Below are 11018 nucleotides of genomic sequence, written 5' to 3' on the forward strand. Positions count from 1 at the left end.
TTATGGTTTCTTCAGGGTATATAGCCCAGCATTTCTGAAAAGCCCCATCTTGTGCCTCAAATCCCTCCTTCTGCACCAACCCCACCCCACTCAACCAATGCCCGTAAGAACCGCCCCCTCAGCCCATTCCAACAAAAGCACCATTTACCCCCTAAGATGCCCTTTCTCCTGTAGTCAATGCTCAGTGACTTCACCCAAACGAGGACACCACCAGCAGCAACAAAACAATCACTACCCTTTCTGGATCTGGTTCATCAACAGTTAAATGAGTGCTTGCCCTTGACAGTAGCTTAGGCTGCTGACGGGCCTGAATTCTCTGATTTTACTCCAAATCTGTTATTAGCTTGTGAAGTAATCCTGGTCACGTCATTCTTCTCTTTGACCTCAGTTTCCGCATCAGTAATTGAGGTGATTAGACCAGGTCAGTTTTGGTCTGGCGAGGTGGAAAAAAGCACCAATGTTGGATGCAGGAGATCTGGCTTCCCTTAGTCATTGGTTCATCTTGCCACCCTGGGTTGGTCCCTTCCCAGGGTTAGGTCAGATGGGGAGGGTGGCTTATCTGCTCTCTCGCTGCCCTTGACATTCCTGGGACTCTGGGAACAGGTCCCTTAAATCATTTAAATAACAACTCTCAGATATGTTTGTCTCTTCTCATCACTCTGGAAGCTTCCAGATTGTTCCTCAGAACAATTGAAGGCCCCTTAATCACTGTGTCTCCCCTGACAGCTGGAGAAAACTTGGCAAGCGGGAGCTTATATTCCATTATTTTCAAAAGGAAAATTAATACTGTATTTAGAGCCCACCATAAAAGACCAGTTCTCTGAATGTCACTAAAACGCTCTTGAACATCTATTTAACAAATCATGGGATCACTACATAACATGACATATATAACCTCTATTTAACATGAAGCACTGACCTCACTGGATGTTCTTAACACACAATGATCCTGTAAAGTATTGGATACAAATTTTTGGGCTTCCCTGGTGGCTCAGTGGTAAAGAATCCACCTGCCAAGCAGGAGACTCAAGTTCGATCCCTTGGGAAGATCCCCTAGAGAAGGAAATGACAGCCTACTTCAGTATTCTTGCCTGAAAAATCCCATAGACAGAAGAGCCCAGCAGGCTACAGTTCATGGGGCTGCAAAGAGTCAGAGACAGCTTAGTGACTAAAAAACAACAACACAACAACATATTTTTCTTTCAATAAACATGCATGTAATGTAAATTATAAGGAAATGATATATTTCAATGATTCCAGTACAAGAACCATTCAACATAATAAAATAAGCCAGTGTGAGTAGCCACACCAACTGACGATTTATTTGGCTGTGTCAGGTCTTAGCTGTAGCATGTGGGATCTTTGTTCCATCATGCAGGCTCAGTGGTTGCAGCATGGGCTCGGTTGCCCCGAGGCGTGTGGGATCTTAATTTCAAGATCAGGATTGAACCCATGTCCCTGGCATTGCAAAGGCAGATTCTTAACCACTGGACCACCAGGGAAGTCACACATTGATTACTAAGTTACCTGAGTGAGTTGCAAGGTGAGAGGGGAAGTAGGCAGCTGTAAGTGGTAGGTTAAGGTTGCCTGAGGTCAGTGTGTATTCACATCAAAGGAACGAGTGGATACCCTTCTTGTCTTGACACTTAAAGCTCAGAAAGTGGATGGCTGTGACCCAGTGCCTAAAGCCATAGATGAATCGTTTCAATAAATCACAGTGGACATCTGCTTGCTTTTCCTTGGCTTATAGTTATACAGCTCTGGGGACTGTCTCTCTTCATTGAATTTTTAAATAATATGATACATCTGCTCGTGTCATGATCACACTCACTTGTAATCACAGTCACTTTGCCTGCCTGATCCAGGCACAGCTGAGAGGCCATGGTCATGGCCAAGTTCATTCCATTTATGTGCCCCTAGTCTCAACCACTGTCACTTCTGCTCTTCCTGCTAATGAAGGCAGCCACTTAGGCCTACCCACTTTTGTCCTAGGTTTTTCCATTTCCTAGAAAGTATTTTCACTTAAAATGTGAGGAAGATGCTAGCAATGATGCCCAGCATGTTTGAACAATGCTCTAAGTGGGTGTGCTCTGTGGAGAAAAGACCGAAGCAGGACTTGAGTGCAACCACATACTCTCACTAGGGCTCACCCATGACTTAAATGCTGTCAGCAGTGCACAAGCCAAGTTATCAGGCAGATATTCCATAACAGTTTTGTAGGTCATCATCACGAGTATTCAGATAGCAAAGGATACCTGAACTATTGGCTATTTGTAATTTCCGTACCTGTTCTGCAGAAAAAGCAATCATTATTCCTGCTTCGTAGATGGAGAAACTCAGAGGGATGAATTAACCAGAATGGCATCACAACCTGTCCTTGTTTGTTCCACCCACACATTGCCCCATGCACACCGACCCTGCTCCCTTGCTTCTCTGACCCCTTTGGGCTGGGTAGGGATATTCTGCTACCTTAGATCTCTCCTTTGGCCCTGTTGTTCCACACCCTTTAAGCCCATGTCTCTGATGGCCCCCTTTCTTCCCAAAAGGCACAGATCATCACTACCTGTGTGGTCCCATGCTTTTTCATCAAGTGTGCCTGGGCTTCCTTTTCTCTACTACCTGCAGAGGAGGGCACCACCACCACCCTGGAGAAGGAATATATAGCCCAGCCTCACACTCCAAGATCCCCGGGCAGAGGTCTGTGACCCTCACCCTCTGGGTGACCAGATGGCCTCTGACCACAGTGGCTTGAGCAGAGCAGGCTTCAGCCCTTTCTATATTGTCCTAGACAACCTGGTTTGCTGCAATGGCTTCAGTTACTACTTCCAAGCAGATAAATCTTCATATGCAGCTCAGAACGTCCCCACTAAGCCCCAGACACCCTGCCCTGGATTTAATCACCATGTGGCCATAACCTAACCATCTTCTTGAGGTCCCAGCATCCATCCTCATCCCCTCTCCTCCTTCACCCTCCATGGCTCATCAATAACCATGTCTGCTGATTCTGCCTTGGAAAATATGAATCATCTCCCATCCCTCTCCTCTCCACACTGAAACTGCCAGTTCTGCCCCAGGCCTCTCATTGCTCCCTGGGACACTGCATCAGCCTCCTTGCTGGCCCTGCCTCCTCTGTCCAGTTCAGCCCCTTTGTGGCAGCCAGAGTTTCCATTCAACTCTGTTCATGTCATCCCCCTCTGTTGAGATAATTTTGTTTGTCAAAATTCAATGTGATTTAAGTGAGGCAAGAATCAATTTAATGTTAGGACATTGGATCATCTCAAGCAACTGTGAAAAGCGCAAGAGTGGAGGCCAAGGTGCCTTGATTTGAGTACCAGCAAAATTCTCACTTGAGGTTTTGTGCTTCTGCTTTTCTTGGTATTTTTATTTCATTCTCTCCTAATTATGCTACTTTCCTCCACAGGATGGGGCAATATGGCCACCTGCCACTCCCAAGACTTAGGCTCTAATACCATCAACACCATCTACCACTTTTGGTTCTAGGTTAAAAAAATCCCAGGGACCTTCACTTGAGTGTCCCCCCACCCCCGGCCCCCGGACGAGTCAACTGTGGCCAGGCAGTGGGGTCAGGCGGTGAAGGGCCCTCCCCTGTGTATACCTGCAGGGGGAAAACCGAGCCAGGCAGGTAGCCTCCTGACCGACAGGGTCTACTGCAATGGCTCCTCATTCATTTTAGCGTTCACCTGATTTTTAAGTTGAAGTCACATGCAACTTAAGAGAATTTGATCAAAGGCAAAGATGTCCCTAGAAAAATAAATATCCTCACAAAATTTTGCATGCAACTTCAAGAGATTTGTAGACCTTCTGAAACTCAGTTTATAGATCTCAAATTAAGACTCTGCTTTGGAATAATAGTCTTCTCAAGTGGCTCAGTGGGTAAAGAATCTGCCTACAGTGCAGGAGATGTGGGACACTTGGGTTTGATCCCTGGGTTGGGAAGATCCCCAGAGGAAGGTATGATAACCCACTCCAGTATTCTTGCCTGGAGAATCCCCATGGACATAGGAGCCTGGTGGGCTACAGTCCATGTGGCTGCAAAGAGACTGACACAACTGAAGCAGCCAAGCATGCACACATGCATAAAGCCTTGGAATAAAGCCTTTGCCTGGTCTCCAAGACCTTGTATGATCAAGTCTCAGTTTTTCACATTGTGTGCTTGCCCCAGCACCTATTTCTAGCCATCTCTAGCTCCTTACGTGTACAGGGGTGCTTCACATTTTAGTTTGTAGCCCCTCATCCCTGCACCGCACTTTCAACTCATCTTGCAAAACTCAGCTCATGGGTCATCTCCCCCAGAAAAACATTCCTGAAACCAGTCTGCCCAAGTTGAGTTTCCAGATTGCCTCTGTGCTGTGTGCTGTGCTTAATCTTTACCAGCTGAATTACCAGGGACGCCCTCCCAGATTGCCCCAAATATCATTACAAATCATTGTGTACAAGGTTTGAAAAAGTTTTGGAAACTTTCCAGATAGTAACAAAAGCATGAAGCACAGACACTGATGAAAAGCAATTCTTGACCATCCATTAATAGTCTGAGTGCCATAGGGCCAATCCAGCCCACCTCTTGTATTTGTACAGCTTGGGAACTGAGAATAGTTTTTACATTTGTAAATGGTTGGGAAACAAATAAAAAACAGGATAATATGTTGTGATAGATGATAATTGATGAAATTGAAAAGCCAGTGTCTTGGCATTGTGTGGCACATAGTATCAAGTGTTTGATAAATGATGGTTGTTAATAATAAGAATAAAAGGGCCTTCTCATGAGGGTGACCAAGCTGATGAAAGGACTAGAGATCAAGCCATGTGAAGACCAGTGATGAGCAGTGACTGTGCTCACCTCGAGAAGAGAGCTATAATCATCACCCTCAAGTGTAAACTGTGTTGTCAAATGCCAGGAGACAAGGAAAATCATTCTGGTGGCTCAAGAGGGCAGAACGGGGACCATCAAGGTTTGTCTAGGAGTTTCTTAGCACCTGAGGTGAGTCACATTGGGACAGGCTTCTTTATAATGTGATGGGTCCTGTCACTGGAGGGTTTCCAGAGAACATCCATGCCATCCATCTAGAATGGATGCTTCCAGGACTTACCTGGCAGTCCATTGGTTAAACTTCAAGCTCCCAAGTCAGGGGTCATGTGTTCAATCCCTGGTCAGGGTACTAAGATCCCACATGCCACAAAGTAGAGCCAAAAAAAGAAAGAAAGAAAAAAAGACCAGAAGGAATGCTTTTGTTGGGGGGAAAAGTCAATTCTGAAAATATGTTGGAACTGTTTCTTTGTTTTTGTTACTTTTGTTATTATGCATGCTTGCTCAGTAGTGTCTGACTCTTTGCAATCGCATGGACTATAGCCCACCAGAATCCTCTGTCCATGGAATTTTCCAAGCAAGAATACTGGAGTGGGTTGCCATTTCCTATTCCAGGGGATCTTCCCTACCCAGGGATTGAACCTGAGTCTCCTGCACTGGCAGGCAGATTCTTTACCAACTGTGCCACCTGGGAGGACTAGACGTGCCTAAACATATGGTTTGTGCCATTCTGTGTCACAAGCTCACATCTCACCTCTCATTGTTAGATGCGATTGTTGGGATGGTTGGCTATCTGTGCTGTTAGCTGCACTGTGTCCTGGCAATGCAGAGAGTTCATTGGGATGCCTTCTGTGGCCAGTGAACTCTCAGTACCCCCATTCTATTAATTTATTTTTTTATTAAAATTTTTTTTAACCCCCATTTTAAAAATGGGCTCAAGTATGTCTCGAGAACCTCCCTCAGACTCACTTCTAGGCTGTAATCTCATAAAGTGGAAAAATTTGTTAAGAAGAGGCTCCTATTCTTTTACAACAAAACTTGGGAGTCAGTACAAAATGGGGAACCATAAAAATGACCTCTTAATGGCACACTAAATTATAACACAGACCTCCAACTTGATATCTTTTGCCATTCTTTACATTCAAACCTTTATGGCACTAGGTCAGAATTCAGATCTGAGGGACTCATACCACCTGTATCTTTCTGTTGATGCCCTACCCCCTAAATCTTCTGTATCTCCCCCTCCATCACATCTTTTAGACGACCCACTCCTTGACCTTTCTTGTCCAACTCCACTACAACCCTAACCCACACAGCACCCCATAGCTCCTCAACAGCCACCCCCTTATCATTGTGAAAGCCCCACTCCCTTCCTCATTCAAGATCAAAGACTGCACAATGCTAGGAAACAGATTCTAACACACTTCCCTTAAAAGAAGTAGCAAAAAAAACACCAAACAAACAAACAAAAAAAAGAAGTAGCAGATGGAGACATGAGCATCATCAGAGTCCATGCTCTGTTTCCCATGTCTAACATCTCACATATTCAAAGCAAATCAGGTTCCTTCAGTCAGGACCCCACCACTTTCATTAAGGAATTTCAGGCTCTTACCATAGCTTTTGACCTAACCTGGAAGGACATTCATATAATTCTAACTGCTTGCTGTACACAGGAAGAAAAGGCCAGGATCTGGGCCTTGGCCCAAACGTGGGCAGGTGAGGGGCATGCTCAAAATCCCAGTGAAAATCCAGCAGGGGCATTTGCAGTCCCAAGAGCATATCCTGGACATAGATACCAGGCAAATGATTAGGGGCCAGCAGGGAGATGAACTAGGAGGAACTACATGATCATGTAGGAAAGGAGTACATTAAGGCTATATATTATCACACTGCTTATTTAACTTATATGCAGAGTACATCATGAGAAATTCTGGACTGTATGAAGCACAAGCTTAAATCAAGATTGCAGGAGAAATATCAATAACCTCAGATATGCAGATGATACCACCCTTATGGCAGAAAGTGAAGAAGAACTAAAGAGACTTTGAAAGTGAAAGAGGAGAGTGAAAAAGTTGGTTTAAAGCTCAACATTCAGAAAACTAAGATCATGGCATCTGGTCCCATCACTTCATGGCAAATAGATGGAAACAATGAAAACAGTGAGAGACTTTATTTTGGGGGAGATCCAAAATCACTGCAGATGGTGACTGCAGCCATGAAATTAAAAGACGCTTGCTCCTTGGAAGAAAAGTTATGGCCAACCTAGACAGCTTATTAAAAAGCAGAGACCTTACTTTGCCAACAAAGGTCTGTCTAGTCAAGGCTATGGTTTTTCCAGTAGTCATGTATGGATGTGAGAGTTGCACCATAAAGAAAGATGAGCGCTGAAGAATAGATGCTTTTGAACTGTGGTGTTGGAGAAGACTCTTGAGAATCCTTTGGAAAGCAAGGAGTCCAGTCCAGTCCAGTCCAACCAGTCCATCCTAAAGGAAATCAGTCCTGAATATTCATTGGAAGGACTGATGCTGAAGCTGAAACTCCAGTACTTTGGCCACCTGATGCAAAGAACTAACTCATTTGAAAAGACCTTGATGCTGGGAAAGATTGAAGGCGGGAGGAGAAGAGGACGACAGGATAAGTTGGTTGGATGACATCACCAACTCAATGGACATGAGTTTGAATAAACTCCGGGAGTTGGTGATGGACAGGGAGGCCTGGCATACTGCAGTCTTTGGGGTTGCAAAGAGTTGGACACGATTGAGCGACTGAACTGAACTGAACCGAACTTGATCACCCACCACTAGAGGGCATGAGAAAAGCAGTCATCGAACCTGTTAATTACAGCAAGCTTGAGGAAGTTATTTGGGCTTCCTTTGTGGCTCAGCTGGTAAAGAATCTGCTGGTGCTGCTAAGTCGCTTCAGTCGTGTCTGACTCTGTGCGACCCCATAGACGGCAGCCCACCAGGCTCCGCCATCCCTGGGATTCTCCAGGCAAGAGTACTGGAGTGGGTTGCCATTGCCTTCTCTGGGTAAAGAATCTGACCTGGGTTCAATCCCTGGGTTGGGAAGATCCCCTGGAGAAGGGAAAGGCTACCCACTCCAGTATTCTGGCCTGGAGAATTCCATGGACTGTATAGTTCATGGGGTTGCAAAGTCGGACACAACTGAGCAACTTTCACTTTCACCTTAGGGAAGTTATTTACTCAGGACTCCTCTGAAAACCCTACCCTTTTCCAGGCATAGCTAGACCCATAAACTAATGATGGAAAGGCTATTCTTGTAGTTCATTTCATAAGCCAGTTAGCCCCAGACATTAGACTAAAACTGAAAAAACTAGACCAAGTTCTCCAGGCACCATTTCTTGTACTACTTGACACGGCCTTTACGGTCTTTAACAATAGGCAGGAAACATGCAGGACTAGGAAGGAACAGAGAGAGGAAGAAAAAAATAAAAGGCATGCTCAGCAGATGACTCTTGCTCTTTCCGCACCCCGCTCATGACAGGCTAATCCGGGAGCGCCCTCTACTGGCCAGAGGCTGTCAATGACCTGTTTCCAGTGTGGTCAGGCTGCTGCTGCTGCTGCTGGTAGGTCACTTTTGTTGTGTCCGACTCTGTGCGGCCCCATAGACAGCAGCCTGGGTACACTCAATAAACTGCTCCATTCCACCACCCAGTACTCCTTGCCCTATTTGCTAGCAGGTGGCCACTGGAAACAGAGCTGTCCTTTCCACCCTCAAGCGTGTGGGCCGACTCCCAAGATTCCCAGTGTCAAAGGCAAGACAGGATCCAATGCCTCAGACAAAGTTCAGACCCCACTGCCACCATCAGTGATCATTGATTCCAGGAAAGGAGCCAGACAGTCTCCTGGGTCTTGATTTTTTGGAAGTAGACGATTGACGATGCCTGGGGCTCAATGTTCAGGCCCCAAAGGTCCCCATAAGACCAGAGGAGTCCTGGGTAACCCTGGATGTGACAGGGGCCTCTATAACTTTCCTGATCGACACAGAAGCTACTTATTCAGTTGTAACTTTCTTCCTTGGTCCCACTCGCTATTCCCCGATCCTCCTAAATGGATTAAATGGACAACTTAGCCTTGGCCGTTTTACACCCGCACTGCCATGTTACCTTGAAAATATCCTGTTCTCACATTCCTTTTTAGTTCTTCCGGCTTGTCTCACTCCTTTGTTAGGCAGAGACCTTCTAACGAGACTCAAAGCCACCCTATCTTTCATTCCAATAACTATGGCTCTAAACACTGAATCCATTCCAGACAGTATTCCACCCCATATTACCATCAGGTACCTCCAACAGTATGGGACGCCTCTACTCCTGGCAGGTCTACCAATGCCTCCCAGTACCTTTCCCAGGGTCCCACAATACCCTCTTAAGAAAGAAGCTTTAAAGAGGCTACAGCTATTAATTTCTAAATTTCTCAAAAACAGCATTTTATCTTCTTGCAATTCCCCCATGCAATACCCCGATGCTGGCAGCTAGAAAGTCTGATGACACATACCATTTAGTCCAAGATCTGAGGGCAATCAACCAGGCTGTGATTCCCCATTCACCCTACAGTTTCAAACCCTTAGGAACTCCTGAGTCAAATTCCACTGGGAACTCAATGGTATACAGTCCTAGAAAAAAAGATGCTTTTTTTCTGTATTCCAGTTCATCCTGATCTCAATTCCTATTTGCCTTTGAATGGAATGACCAAGACACTCAACAGACTCTCAACAAGTCACATGGACAGTGCTGCCCCAGGTGTTCAGAGACAGTCCTCACTTATTTGGCCAGGAACTAGCAAAGGACCTTTCCTCTTTACAGTTGGAAGGCAAAAGCTGCTGGCTCCAACAGCTGGATGAGCTCCTGACCTGTAGCCCAGATAAACAAACCTCAGATAACAACACCATTTTAGTCTCAAACACTTAAAAGAATGAGGATACCAAGTACCCCCAGCAAAGGGTCAGATTTCCTTCCAATGGGTCACTTTGCTGAAGTTAATATGAATTCCAGCAAAAACAAGTATTGCCCCACACCAGAAGTCTCTAATCCTAGACATGGCCCTCCCAGCCACTAAACAGCAATTATACTAAACAGCAATTCATAACTTTTCTGGCAATGGCCAGCTTTTGCAGAATTTGGATCCCAACCTATGGCCTGTTAGCAAACCCACCCTATGAGGCCCTTAAAGGACCAGAAGACCTCCCTCTAGAGTGGACTGCTGAAATGGAAACAGCTTTTAGACAAAGGAAAGAAGCCCTTGTCACTGTCCCAGCTTTAGGCCTGCCAGATTTAGCCAAGCCCTTTTCCCTCTTCAGCCATGAAAGGAAAGAAATAGCCCAATATCTGGGACCATCCCAGTATCCTGTGTCACATTTATCTAAAAGTTCAGATATAACATCCCAGGAATGGCCTCCCTGTCTCAGAGCCCTAGTCGCTGCCACACTGTTAACAGAGGAAGCTTCCAAACTCACTTTGGGACAGCCCCTTACAGTCTATACCCCTCATCAGGTTCTGCTGCTGCTGCTGCTAAATCACTTCAGTTGTGTCCGACTCTGTGCGACCCCATAGACAGCAGCCCACCAGGCTCCGCTGCCGCTGGGATTCTCCAGGCAAGAACACTGGAGTGGGTTGCCATTTCTTTCTCCAATGCATGAAAGTGAAAAGTGAAAGTGAAGTCGCTCAGTCGTGTCTGACTCCTAGTGACCCCATGGACTGCAGCCTACCAGGCTCCTCCATCCATAGGATTTTCCAGGCAAGAGTACTGGAGTGGGGTGCCATTGCCTTCTCCTCATCAGCTTCTAGATGTTCTGAATTCCAAAGCATACCCCTGGGTTTCAGACAGCAGAATTTAGAAATACCAAGCTTTCTTTGTGGAAGGCTCTGGATCTCAATTAGACCCTGCCACCACATTAAACCCTGCAGCATTTCTGCCTAACACATATACCAGGGCTCCACTATTACACCCTTGCCTAGAACATTAGAACAAAATTACACTGTGAAAACACATCTCTGAAATAGGCCTTTGCCCAATCCGGATGCGGAATGGTTCACAGATGGCAGTAGTTTCATGAAAGAGGAATACAGAATCTCAGTCTATGCCACAGTCAGTGGAGAAAAACTAATAGAGTCTGGCACACTTTATGCGGCCACCACTTCTGCCCTAAAAGCAGAACTCTGCCATAACCAGAGACT

Source organism: Odocoileus virginianus, chromosome 5, assembly GCF_023699985.2.
Source record: "Odocoileus virginianus isolate 20LAN1187 ecotype Illinois chromosome 5, Ovbor_1.2, whole genome shotgun sequence".
NCBI lineage: Eukaryota > Metazoa > Chordata > Mammalia > Artiodactyla > Cervidae > Odocoileus > Odocoileus virginianus.